The 14,096-nt window shown below is 45.1% G+C and overlaps 1 protein-coding gene across 1 annotated transcript in view; it reads right to left on the bottom strand.

Moving 5' to 3' along the window:
* The window catches only part of LOC144782337 (CCA tRNA nucleotidyltransferase 1, mitochondrial-like), a 52,363-nt gene that overhangs the window by 23,820 nt on the left and 14,447 nt on the right, over positions 1-14,096 (bottom strand). The window lies entirely within an intron of this gene.

Here is a 14,096-nt window from a genome sequence, read left to right as displayed (position 1 = left end):
TCATAATTTACAAAGGTACTGTTTTAGGGGTCCTTGTAACTCCATGCTCGACGCCACGCACCTCGAGGTCCGAGCTGTACTTTGGGATTTTTATCTGTCACAATGTCGTAATAGACCTAGGGGGAGCTATTTGTTGCACAAATGCTTTACACACTTCCTCCGAGATAAGCCTGCCTGCTCGTGCCAAGCTACCAAGTCGGTGAGTGGGGATGTCTAAGGGCGTTACTCCCTTACCCAGACTAGAAAAAAGGTCCCTATTTGGACAAAGGTGCAAACCATTGCCAACTAGAGACCCCCATTTCTAACATCTCTTATCTGCAGGACCAGTCCACAGAAGCTCCAGAGTTCCTACCAATACTGGCCCTCAAAGAGTATAAGGGGGCATGCGCCATTGGTCCTGGAGAAAGAATTCTAGTCTGAGGGTCAGTTGGAGTCAAAGTTCTTAAATCCATTTCTACGGCAGAGTCAGATGGCTTCTCCTTCCAGCACGGCACTTTTCTGGAGTTGTCGCTCTCACATCCAGTAAGTTCTCAACAGTCTCTCCTTTGTACAGAGGTTTTCAAGAGAGGGTAGAAGATTATGGAAAGTAGGAACTAAAGCTAGGATGACAATTTCACCACCCCTCCCGCACAGCTTTCTGGTACATTTCAACATGGCAGCTTAATAGGTCTATGGATAGTTCCTCCCATCCAAACTCCAATGGGGAGCCTCTTATATGTGTGGCTCCAGAGGGCTCTCTGTCCTCTTTTGTTGTGGCGACTAGGCTCAGGGTGGGAGCAGTGTGAAAGGTAATTAGCACATCTGGATTTTGAGCCCCCCCTCTTTTCCCAGGAAAAAGTGCCAAGGACTGTCAAATGGCTCCATTTGTGGGGAAGCCGTTGATCCTCCTGCCGGCCAGCAGAGTAATTAACTTGGCCCAGCAGTAGTTTTCACAAAAGGGAGTTTGGATCTGCACTTGGTGTATATGTTTACCATAGGATTGCCACCTGACCAGTATCTCAAGATCTAAATAGGCAAAACTGTGCTGTGGTAAAGATTTCACCCATAATGTGTAAATCATCATATTCAACCGCTGAAATTGTGCGACTATGGCTTCTAGTGGCCGTACGCCACCCCCCCTTTTTGATAACGGCGCTGTCGAAAGTCACATTCATAAGTGCCCAAAGTAGGTCTTGCGAATGTGCTTTCTTTTTTAATATTCAGGCCTCTGCTCAAAAAACTTTCCCAGTGCAATTTGACTGTAGCTTTCTCTGTGCAGAGACCGGATTTGTATTCCATCGCAAAGTAGCTTTACCTGCATATGATGAGAAGTCACAACAGTGTTAATTTTCTTTCAGGTATGTGGAGAGTATCCACAATTTCTCCTTATCATTAGGGAGCTTATACTGTAATGCATTAAAGGTCCTTTGTTTCAGTGGTGTTTGATCAAGCAAAGTGCGATATGAATCAATATCGCATCAGTGTCTGAAGTGCTGTTTGGTATAATTTCTGTGTTGAATACTCGTTGCAACACAAAAGGCGTTAACAAAAAGCAATTTATGTTGAATTGTGTGCCATGCATGCAGGAAGTGAAGGTATAATCCCTTTCTGCAGAGTGTTAATCGCTAAGGGTTTAGTAGGAAATAGTCTATCATAAGAAAACCCGGTATGTATCCATCTCTCTCCGGTGTGGAGTGCTGTAAAGTGGTGAGAATTGTCCAGCAGTGTGTCAAGTACTACATCCCAATCTCCTACAATGAGCACTTTGGCTTTGGGGGGGGGGGGGGGTACAGGAATGAGGATTTTATTCATCGATTATTTACAATTCACTTTTATCACAAACTAGCACATAGATGAAACCTTGAACAATCGCTTGGAGCTGTATAGCAGCTTTATGAAAACCATGCTTTGCGGGTCTGTGTCACTATGAGGGGCAGCCCTTTCTGGATTGGAATGGCAACCCCCTCCCCCCCCTTTTAAAATGGGGTTTGGATAGATATAAGAACCTCCATATACATCATGTGTATGTATGTATATATATATATATATATATATATATATATATATATATATATAAACTACTATTATAAAGAGAGAAGTGTGTCCTTTGAGCCAGGTAAACTCGAAAACTACACCACCAATCCAAACACCCAATACATCTTTGAAAACGGCAGGGCAAGCAGATGGACATAGGCTATATTAAAAAAACAAATATACGTTATTTAAAAAATGTAATATAAAAAAAAGTAGTCCCTTGAAAGAAGCGCCGGCCGCGACGTGCTGCCGACATCACGAGCGCGGGGAGGAGCGGCGTACAGGAGCAAGAGGAAGAGCGAGGGGCGTGAGCGCAGGGAGGAGCAGGCGGGGAGGAACGGTGACGACCACCGGGAGCAGGTAAGAAAGACTCCCACTGCTCATGCCTCTTTGCGGGGACCGCAGCAGTGAAAGCCTTGCATGAAAGGGAGACACAATGACAACGTCGGGGCGGGCAGGGGCCCAGAAGCAGCCTTAACGTCGGGGCGGGCGGGGGCAGTGAAGCAGCCGTAACGACGGGGCGGGCGGGGGCCCAGAAGCAGACTTTTGCTCCCGGACAACGTCGGGACGGGATATATATATATATATATATATATATATATATATATATATATATATATATATATATATATATATATATCACTGAAAAAACCATAGGTTATAGACCATATATAGTTAGGAATTAGCATTTACAAAACCTTGAAAATTCACTGAAAAAACCATAGGTTATAGACCATATATAGTTAGGAATTAGCATTTAAAAAACCTTATTTTACTCACACAAAACCATTGAAATTCCATATATAGTTAGTTGCACTAACTATATATCGCGCACCCGCAATCCACTGCTGATGATGTCACATATTACATCATTCATGACATGGTCAGTGACATCACTGATGACATCACTGATGACATCATCCAGTGACTGTGTGTTTCTGTAAAGTTTAAATATGTTTTACATATTGAAGAATGAGTAGATGTATAAGTGTTTGGACGAAGGATTTAGTAGGTGCAAGACTGAATGTATGAGTCAGTGATTAAATGTGTCTCACTGAGTGCATGGGTTAGTGACTAAACTGTCTTAATTTGTGCATCATTATGTCTGTTGTTCTGTAAACTGCTGCATGTGTTGATCAGTAGCTATATGATTAACTATATGGGTTATTGATTGATTATCCAAGTATTTGTATGGGAGACTGAGTGTGTGTGTGGCTGGCTGGGAGGTGTGTGACTGTGCAGATCAATGTGTACTTGTATCAATGATTGTATAAGAAAGTAAGTATGTGTTAGTATATGTTTGAAAATGTAAGGTGCTCTATGTTTAACTGTATAGACAAGAAAATGGAAGTGTGATTGATTCTTTACAGGACTGACTAGGTGTGTGAGTAACTCCATGGATGAGTGGCAGAGTGTGAGTGTCTGTATAGGTGTATGACTGCATATGATAGTGTTGTAAAGATGAGTGATTGTATGTATGAATGATTGTATGGGTGAATGAGTGAATGTGTGTAGACATAGGAATCAGTGAGTGCGTATGTAGTAACTAGTATTGGTGTGTCAATGGTTTCAAAAATTATACTCTGTATTTAACACTGGGTGAAACAGAGGTTATATTAAAATGTGAGGAGATGCATTGTATTGTCACATGAATGATATCATCAGTGATGTGGTCATTGATGTCAAATGAGATGTCATCAGTGATGTCATCAGTGATGTCATTTGAGATGTCATCAGTGATGTCACTGACCATGTCATGAATGATGTAATATGTGACATCATCAGCAGTGGATTGCGGGTGCACGATATATAGTTAGTGCAACTAACTATATATGGAATTTCAATGGTTTTGTGTGAGTAAAATAAGGTTTTTTAAATGCTAATTCCTAACTATATATGGTCTATAACCTATGGTTTTTTCAGTGAATTTTCAAGGTTTTGTAAATGCTAATTCCTAACTATATATGGTCTATAACCTATGGTTTTTTCAGTGAATTTCAATGGTTTTTTAATAGCAAATATCATAAGCTGTCGAATGTCAAGTACGTGGTAAGTGAAAACATTTTCGTGTTTATGCACACTGATCTGCTTTGAATGGTGCCCCCCCCCCTCATTTCTATTAGGAGTACTCTCTCTTTGCAGATAGTGAAAGGTAGTTAACGCAGGCCTTTGCCCCCGTTGTAATCCGTCGTGCCTGCTTCTCTCTCCATTTGATTGATTGTTATCCAAGTATTTACTGTTTTAGAATTAGTTCTCTTTGGTTCATTCTCTATTTACAAACAAACACAGAGTCGCAATACTCTGTTTAGTCTTTGCAGATAACGAAAAATCGTGTAAAAAAAAGAAAAGGAATCGAGTAAAATCAGTAGGCCACTAATGGGATCTCTTTTTGACCTCGCTAAAATAGAAACATTAGGAACAACCCCTCATGACAAATACAAAACTAGTGAGATGAACTGAACTCCACACAATGATGGCTGCAAAACAGCTCGGCTCCGCCACCCACCCCGCCCAAAATAACGATAAAGAGCGGCTGCCATGATTGGTTGCGGAATGGCCACAACGGAGCTACGAAATGGTGGTGCTCTCATGCTAACCCCAGCTTCAGTCTGAAACATCCAGAAACACTGTAGACTACCAATTCGATCAGTTCCGGTAGCGCCCCAATGTAACCCGGTAGACAAGAACTAGCCCTCCCCTCTTTGACTGATGGTTCTTGTTCCCTGTCCCTTCTGTTGTCATTTAACAGAACTATTTAGCCTGCTGAAAGGGGTTGTGTTTCGACCGCTGGTTGGTGGAGACATTTTGACTATATTCTGGACCTGCGTTGTCGCGTAATGCGTCATATGACGCGCCGCGTTAGCGCATCCGGAAGTCATCCGGGGCGCGCAGCGCGTAACGTAAGCATAACAAGTCATGTGACTTGTTAATAAAACTTTTCATTGGTTCATTTTACTTTTCTTATTCTAATGATGAAAGCCTTGGTCATATCACCTAAAAATTACGCTTTTAATTACTTCCGAACATTATTTTTTCTTAAATATATGTTATAATGTTCCAGGCTAATGTACTTTCCCGGAAATTTTACAACTGTCCTGCAAGTAAAATATATTCTTTTTTCGAGAAAAAGAGCGTTTCTTCGTCCCATGACGGAGCCGTTGAGCAAAAGAGGGTCGACCTGCTGTCTTAGTCGCCGATACGCCTGAATATGAGATTCTTATCGATCACTTTATGTTGCAGGAATAGAAAACACAACAGCCCTTGACCATTTATCTTTACTGCGTTCCTTCGTATTATACCTTTTACCCTTCATGTAATTGGTCTGCTTTATTTCACTTGCCTTTTAATGATTCTAAAACAGTGACTATTATTAAAAACTTTACCAATGTATATACTACTACCATGTTTTCTTTTAAAAACCTTTATTGTGAAAATTTCATTATACAAATACGAGCCTATAACCACGTGGGCCTGCCACGGAGCAAACTGTAATCGTATATGATGAATAGACATTTACACTGTAGAGGAACGTAACGGGCGGGCCATTAGGTTGCAAGAACTAAGGTGTCTAACAGTTACGGAATCGGTGGACGTACATTTTATAATTAAAATACGACAGGGCCAGTTACAATAAAATTATCTAGATATACATTTGCGGGCAAGTACCATGGGTGACGTTAATTCGAATTTTCAACAGTACAGTAATCAATAACACATCAGAACTTAATATCAATAGGGATGTCGAAATATTCAATCAATTCTCGTCCCCGCCCGCCATGTGCTTCAAAACTGCATACGTATCTCGTGATTTCAATGTTCTGCAACCAGTACACAACAAGGAGTTACGAGTCCCATTTATTCCGGCGCCATTTTGGGCGAGGACGGGCAGGTCCAGGATATAGTCAAAATGTCTCTACCAACCATCGACTATGATGATGTTCATATGCTGTATTTATTAGAGTAACACTCATCTGTCCACATGAAATTAATTTACCACAATCTAAACATGTCATTTTAATCTTTCCAAAGTTCTTCTAAATATTTGGGACCATTTCCCTTGCCTCTGAAGCTCTCAGTGCCACTTCTTTGATGAATGTACTAGCAGGTCAGGGGTTCTCCTCCAAATCTCTCTTTTATGCAGCACTATAATTAATTGGTGCCACCTCTCCATATGACGATGCATGGTATAGTTACCACAACTATATTTTTTTCCGGTTCCTCTGGAGAGTTCATCGTGGCAGATGAAGCGTGTAACGTACCGGGCATTTACCTTTTTTTGCATGTACAGGAAAGGAAAAAAAAATCGAGCGTCCGAGTTCTAAGGTGTCCCAGGGCCATTTTAGTGGACCAGGCCCAAATCCAAAGAACAGGCCGCCATTTTGAGAGTCCTCTTGCAGCCGCCTGTCGCTATAACATCAAGAGCAGCCGAAACTCAGCTGAATGGCAACTGAAACGGTAAATGGGCGCCCCACTACATTTCAGCATTGTAGGATGACCACACCAGTACAGCAACTTGCTAGACATCACCTCGGTGCCATCCGGATCTCGGCGCCCCACTGCAGATGAAGTGCCTCTCAACTATGAAACCACCACGGTGACATCCGGATCTTGGCGCGTTGTGCTGCCTTCGGCCTATTCGCACATCGGTCCGCTACTGACGCCATCTCACAGGCTAATGGGGTGACCCACGCCGAGTTTCAGCATTGTAGGATGACCACACCAACTTGCTAGACATCACCTCGGTGCCATCCGAATCTTGGCATCTCAACGCCTAGTGGTATCTTCCATACAGAAAATATTGTTACGCTGCCTTTGGCCCCATTCGCACATCAGTCCGCAACTTAGACATCACCTCGGTGCCATCCGGATCTTGGCATCTCAGCGCCTTGTGGTGTCAGTCAGAAAATATTGTTGCGCTGCCTTTGGCCCCATTCGCACATCAGTCCGCTACTGACACCATCTCACAGGCCAATAGGGCGCCCCACGCCGACTTTTACCATTGTACGAAGGCCACACCAGTGGCACAACTTGCTAGACATCACCTCGGTGCCATCCGAATCTTGGCATCTCAACGCCTAGTGGTATCTTCCATACAGAAAATCTTGTTACGCTACCTTTGTCCCCATTCGCACATCGGTCCGCAACTTAGACATCACCTCGGTGCCATCCGGATCTTGGCATCTCAGCGCCTTGTGGTGTCTTCTACTCCGAAAATATAGTAGAAAATATTGTTGCGCTGCCTTTGGCCCCATTCACACATCAGTCCGCTACTGACACCATCTCACAGGCCAACGGGGCGCCCCACGCCGACTTTCAACATTGTAGGATGGCCACAGAAGTGCGACAACTTACTAGACACCACCTCGGTGCCATCCGGATCTTGGCGCGTTGTGCTGCCTTCGGCCTATTCGCACATCGGTCCGCTACTGACGCAAACTCACAGGCCAACGGGGCGCCCCACGCCGACTTTCAGCATTGTAGGATGGCCACACCAGTGCGGCAACTTGCTACACACCACCTCGGTGCCATCCGGATCTTGGCATCTCAGCGCCTAGTGGTGTCTTCTATTCCGAAAATATTGTTGCGCTGCCTTCCGCCCCATTCACACATCGGTCCGCTACTGACGCCATCTCACAGGCCAACGGGGCGCCCCACGCCGACTTTCAGCATTGTAGGATGGCCACACCAGTGCGGCAACTTACTAGACACCACCTCGGTGCCATCCGGATCTTGGCGCGTTGTGCTGCCTTCGGCCTATTCGCACATCGGTCCGCTACTGACGCAAACTCACAGGCCAACGGGGCGCCCCACGCCGACTTTCAGCATTGTAGGATGGCCACACCAGTGCGGCAACTTACTAGACACCACCTCGGTGCCATCCGGATCTTGGCGCGTTGTGCTGCCTTCGGCCTATTCGCACATCGGTCCGCTACTGACGCCAACTCACAGGCCAACGGGGCGCCCCACGCCGACTTTCAGCATTGTAGGATGGCCACACCAGTGCTGCAACTTGCTGGACACCACCTCGGTGCCATCCGGATCTTGGCGCGTTGTATTGCCTTCGGCCTATTCGCACATCGGTCCGCTACTGACGCCGCCTCACGTGCCAACGTATTTTCTCCGCATTTTACACCCTATGCCGCATAACAGGTCATGTGACTTGTTTATAAAACTTTTCATTGGTTCATTTTACTTTTGGTTTCCTAATGATGGAAGGCTTGATCATGTGACCTAAAAACAACACTTTTCATTGGATGAAAACTTTTTTTTTCCCCCAAACGATGAAAGCCGCACCTTGTTTCTGGATGTTTCAGACTGAAGCTGGCGTCAGCATGAGAGCACCACCATCTCGTAGCTCAGTCGTGGTCATTCCGCGAGCAATCATGGCAGCCGCTCCCCACCAGAAGCCTGCAGGAGTCGGAGCCCCCAAAACTTTTGATGAATTCTCAAGGCGAAGGGGACGCTTTCGAGAATGGGGTCCAAGACCTAGCAGACAAGCGTCCGATTTCCAAGGTGTCCCAGGGCCATTTCAGTGGACCAGGCCCAAAAAGGAAACAGCCTGCTGCCATTTTGAGAGTCCTGTGACAGCCGCCTATCGCTGCACCGCAAGAGTGGGCGCAACTCAGCTGAATTGCGGCTTTTGACACAGTGGACCAAAAACGGACGGAATGGCAACTGAAACGGTAAAGGGGCGCCCCACTACAGCAGACGAGACTCCACCTGGAGAGGCCCGTTCACGCCGCCTCCCCCGGGGCGCCCCACGCCGTTATTCGGAGCAGCATTGTAGGATACCAAAACCAGTGCGGCAACTTACTGGACATCACCTTGGTGCCATCGTTCTGCTGCCTTGGAACTATTCGCGCAACAGTTTGCTACTGATGACCCACCCCCGCGACGCCCCATGCCGTTATTTGCTGGGTGGCAACTTACTAGACATCACTTTCGTGTCATCTAGATTTCGGCGCGTTCTGCTGCCTTGGAACTATTCGCACAACAGTTTGCTACTGATGACCCACCCCCCGCGACGCCCCACGCCGGAAATCTGGACATTGTGCTGCGTTGGGACTATTCGCACAGCCGACCGCTACTTCGTTGTTTTTCCCTAAAAATGTTTATATGTTATTACTATTTTTGTTTTCTTGTATATATTTATAAATTATTAAAGTTTTATAATCTTACTACTTTGTCGGAGTGCTATATATATTTAATGTGACACATAATTGTAAAAACTTTGATGTACAAAGAGTCATCCCTGGAATCTTCCGCTTCAGGCTCGGTCCCCTCCCCAATCACAATACAGGATGGTTTTCAGATAATAGCAACGCTTCTGCTGTGACGGATCTCATCCAGTGTGGGCCTTGATCTACTATAACTCCTTTGAAGAGGGGTGATTCTTTACAGCTGTGGCCATAAACTACATCTGCAGGGCTAGCTGATACCCTAGGACCAGCCTGGACAATCGGACACAGAGGAAAAGGAGTGTCAGAGGGTGCGGTAGTGAATAGGGCGAAAGGGAGGTGTCGGGCGGGCACAGGGTGTGATTCTCAGGGAAGAGCAGCGCAGATGGGGGGAGGTTTATTACCCATGCATAAGACAGAGAGCGGGGGTGACCACTGCCTAGGGGAGATGCTTGCGAGGGTGGGGAGCCATGCTAAGGATCGACAGCGTGCACAGAGTGGGTCTGGTCAAGGCATCTAAAATGGCTGCCGTGCACGACAAAAGTGTGGCATTTGAAAAAAGACAAGAAGGCGCAGACAATGTTTTTCAACACTTCCTGATTTCCTTCGAATCGAACGTTAACAGACGTTGGGGCATATTACCAAAGTTAAGCGATATTTATCCCCAACGATGCTTAGCAACGATTTTTTTACCGTCAGAAATTATCGCAGATAAACCTTGCTATTATCAAGGTTTATCGGAAATACGATAAAAAACGACCGCAATGCATTAATATCGCTGAAAACTCAGCGATATTCATGCATTACCGAGCTAATGCTCTTAGCCATGTTATCCACCTCCCATTGGATAACATGGCTAAGAACTGCTCAGGGCAGGTGGTAGCTTTTGGAGATATTCGCGCTTATCTCGAATATTTCCAAAAGTTGATAATAGGAGATAGCGATGTTAGCGACTGTTTCCAGTCGCTAACATCTTGGCATGCCCACTTTGCATGTCATTAGTGATAAATATCACTCACATGCAAAGTGGGGCCCAAGATGGTCGCTATCTTCTACTAGCCGTCGCTAACTAGTGTTAGCAACAGCTAGGTAATACACATATAATTTTATCTCCGCGAAGCGGAGCGCTGTTACAGATATATATCTTGTTTTTGAACGTTAATTTCTCAAAATGCACTGAAGCACATATATTGAGACCTAGCAAAGGCACATCGGGCTACCAGTCCCTACAATTTTGCCAAGTTTCGTGCAAATCCATTCAGCTGTTTGATCCTACCGAGAGACAAGATGGCGGCCGCTACGGACTGTTTGGAATGTTTACAGACACCGGAGAGCCAATCAGCTTCGCTTCGCAAAGCTCCGTAACGCGAAAAGTACGCGAAGCGGTGCGGTGTTACAGATATACATCTTTTTTTGAACGTTAATTTCTCAAAATCCACTGGAGCACATATATTGAGATCTAGCAAAGGCACATCGGGCTACCAGTCCCTACAATTTTGCCAAGTTTCGTGCAAATCCATTCAGCTGTTCGATTATTATTATTTTTATTTTTTTTTGCCCCGCGGGGCCCTTTTAAAACCTCCACATCAAACCTAGGGGGTCAGCGACAATGTACTATGCCCCCTTATGGTCATTTGCCCCTTCGCTTTGGCCTCCTCTTGTCTCTCGATCCTACCGAGAGACAAGATGGCGGCCGCTACAGACTGTTTGGAATGTTGACAGACGCCGGAGAACCAATCAGCTTCGCTTCACAAAGCTCCGTTGCGCGAAAAGTACGCGCCCTGGGCCGCTGCCCAGTCCGCTGTTACAGATATATATCTTTTTTTAAACGTTAATTTCTCAAAATCCACTGGAGCACATATATTGAGACCTACAAAAGGCACATCGGGCTACCAGTCCCTACAATTTTGCCAAGTTTCGTGCAAATCCATTCAGCCGTTCGGGCTAAAAGTGAGGCCAACCGCCCTATGGAAATTAACATGGGAAAAACGCGTTTTGGGACCTCCCTTTTTTCTCGGCCCCCCCTTGACGAACCCCCCCAAAATTTTCAGGGGCTGCTCAGAAACAAAATGTGCCATTTTCCTGAAAATTTCAGCCAATTCCGTCCACAAACGCCAAAGTTATTAGACATAGAATTTTCAAAAAACCCATAGAGAAAAAATCCTAACTATACCTACTGGCGACCGCCGGTTGGTTGGTTGGTTGGTTGGATGGATGGATGGATGGATGGATGGAGATATATATATATATATATATATATATATATTATATATATATATATATATAGTACAACCACTAAGGTACTGGTTTTTTTTTCCCCCTGAAACATCATTCCGAGGATCCGAACATTGGGGATTCTGGGACTTGTGGTCTCTCGACACACTAGGGAGATCACACAGGTGTGCTGAGGGGGCGGAGCGGGCCTGCAATATCGAGGCTTAAGAAGGCGGGACGCACTGGTGCTGTGCTATTGTAATCCTGGGAGGCTTTTGGGCGCTGATGACGGCGAACATCGAGCCAGAAATGCATTCGCCACAGAACACATTAAAGGCCTCCAATGTTCCCCTCGGGTTTCTGCTCCTTTTTGTCAAGGGAAGGAGGTTCCTGTCATGTATCCATGCGTCTGCCAGAGACGCGTTACAGAATACCCCGCTTCACTAAAGGGTCCGGACTAAGCTGGTATGAGCTGTTGCAGTTCTTCGTGTACCCAATGTTAATTGGAAGTCCGGAGTCCGCCGAGAAGTCTTGGAAGAGATTACGCAGTCGTGTGGCCATGGGGCCACATACAGGGAAGCGTGAATTGTCATTGCGACCCCTGCTACATTGATCCCTAATCTTCACGGCTGAAGCGTTATGAGGGGACCGGAGGAGACTCTTTATTTGTGAACTTTAAGCCACAAACCATGACACTTGGATTTCAAGCACAATCCGTGCCCCCTGCACCCGAGTACAACCACTAAGGTACTGTTTTTTTTCCCCCCTGCAACATCATTCCGAGGATCCGAACATTGGGGATTCTGGGACTTGTGGTCTCTCGACACACTAGGGAGATCACACAGGTGTGCTGAGGGGGCGGAGCGGGCCTGCAATATCGAGGCTTAAGAAGGCGGGACGCACTGGTGCTGTGCTATTGTAATCCTGGGAGGCTTTTGGGCGCTGATGACGGCGAACATCGAGCCAGAAATGCATTCGCCACAGAACACATTAAAGGCCTCCAATGTTCCCCTCGGGTTTCTGCTCCTTTTTGTCAAGGGAAGGAGGTTCCTGATATATATATATATATATATATATATATATATATATATATATATAAGTCAAGTCTGCAGACATCTACAGACACCTTTCATGGGCCTAAACCCCAATATAGTCAGACTCTGCAACCTTTCATGTTTAAGACTATTTCAGACAGTATTTCCAAAGTGTATGTAGGTAACTACAATGTAGTCAGGTGAGTTCACCACAGTCTAGGAACTCCCCCTCTGGTTGGCAGTCTAGACGATAATGAAAATCTAATGGATGTTTCTCTGCTGAGGATTAAACTCCCTCATATTCATAGAACAGGGTTTATAACCTAAGCAACATCGGAGCAGTCTATATATCGAAAAATCCTTATCCGTGATCTCCTGTTTCCCCTGTAAGTAGGCATCGTCCTTTCAGTTGTCCCCAGGAACCACTGAATGAGTAAACTTGCGTCAGTCATGTCTTATTCAGGCCTAATTGGAGTATTGAAATGAGAAGTGTACTTCTACAAATACAAGTAGATTAAAGTTACCCTCAATCCCAAAACCCATAAAAAAGAACCTGTGAAATTAAGTCTTAAAAAAAGCAATCTAAGTCTTATTTGGTATCACCAGTCTGTGGAGAGCCCTCAAGGCGCCTCTAAAGCTGATCTTGATTGGACTCTTGTAGTCTCAGTTGAACTTCAGTTGTTGTGTTTATGACCTGAAGCCCAGTTTCTAGTACCTTTGTCTAGCCTCTACACTGCTCTTGAATGGGTCTGTTCTGTGGTATCTCTGAAGTGCTTATGAAGTGGGAACACATCAGACGTTCTTGATGTGTCCAGATCAACCCAGGTTTAAGGTATTTAAGAGTTGTTCTAGTTGGCCCCAGTCATCAAACTCTTTGAGAAGAGCCTCTCTGCTGATCCACATGATCACTCGGTCAAGCAGATTATATCAGATTTCCAGTTTTTTTGGGCAGAGTCTGAGAAAGACTGATTTTATTCTCTTAAAATAGTTTCTTGGAAGAAGTCTTAAGTACTATGGATTTTTTTCGGCTTCTAGGATTTAACTCTGTGCCCTCCCTGTGATTATTTACAGCCCTCTTCTGCAGTAGAATCGGAGTCACAGCCAAAGAGATGGATATGTTCCCATTCTAGAAGTGGTTTCTTAACACTCCATCCAGAAACTGCTGGGGCACTGTTGTGATCTAAAACCATATCTACAAGAGTTTTAGCAGATTGCATGTGGCCATCCACTAAGATGGTGGAAGTACATAAACCATATGGTGAAACAAACTGTTACAGTACCACCCATGAGTTAGAGAAACGTTGCTGGAATTCTCTGGCCGTATTGTCATCATTCAGTTTGTGGTACTGAGACCCCTATATTTTCCATGGGCTCCCGTGTAGCTATGGGCCTGCCATGACCCTCACCATATTTTCACTTGCACAGACTAGAGAGCTGGTCTTGCAGTTTTACAAAACACCACTTCTCAATTGCTTCTTGCTGTGAGTAGCAACCCAGGCATGCTGTCAATGAACAGACTCCTGAACACATTTTTGCAACCACCTGAAAACAATGAATAAAGCTACATAACTAATATACACCACATCAATTTAGAAGGGATTCATCCTACAAAAGGAAAAAAAAGTTACTTACTTGTAACAAGTTTTGCAGCACAAAG

Source organism: Lissotriton helveticus, chromosome 9 (genome assembly GCF_964261635.1).
Source record: "Lissotriton helveticus chromosome 9, aLisHel1.1, whole genome shotgun sequence".
NCBI lineage: Eukaryota > Metazoa > Chordata > Amphibia > Caudata > Salamandridae > Lissotriton > Lissotriton helveticus.
This window is presented reverse-complemented; position numbering and strand designations above follow the sequence as displayed.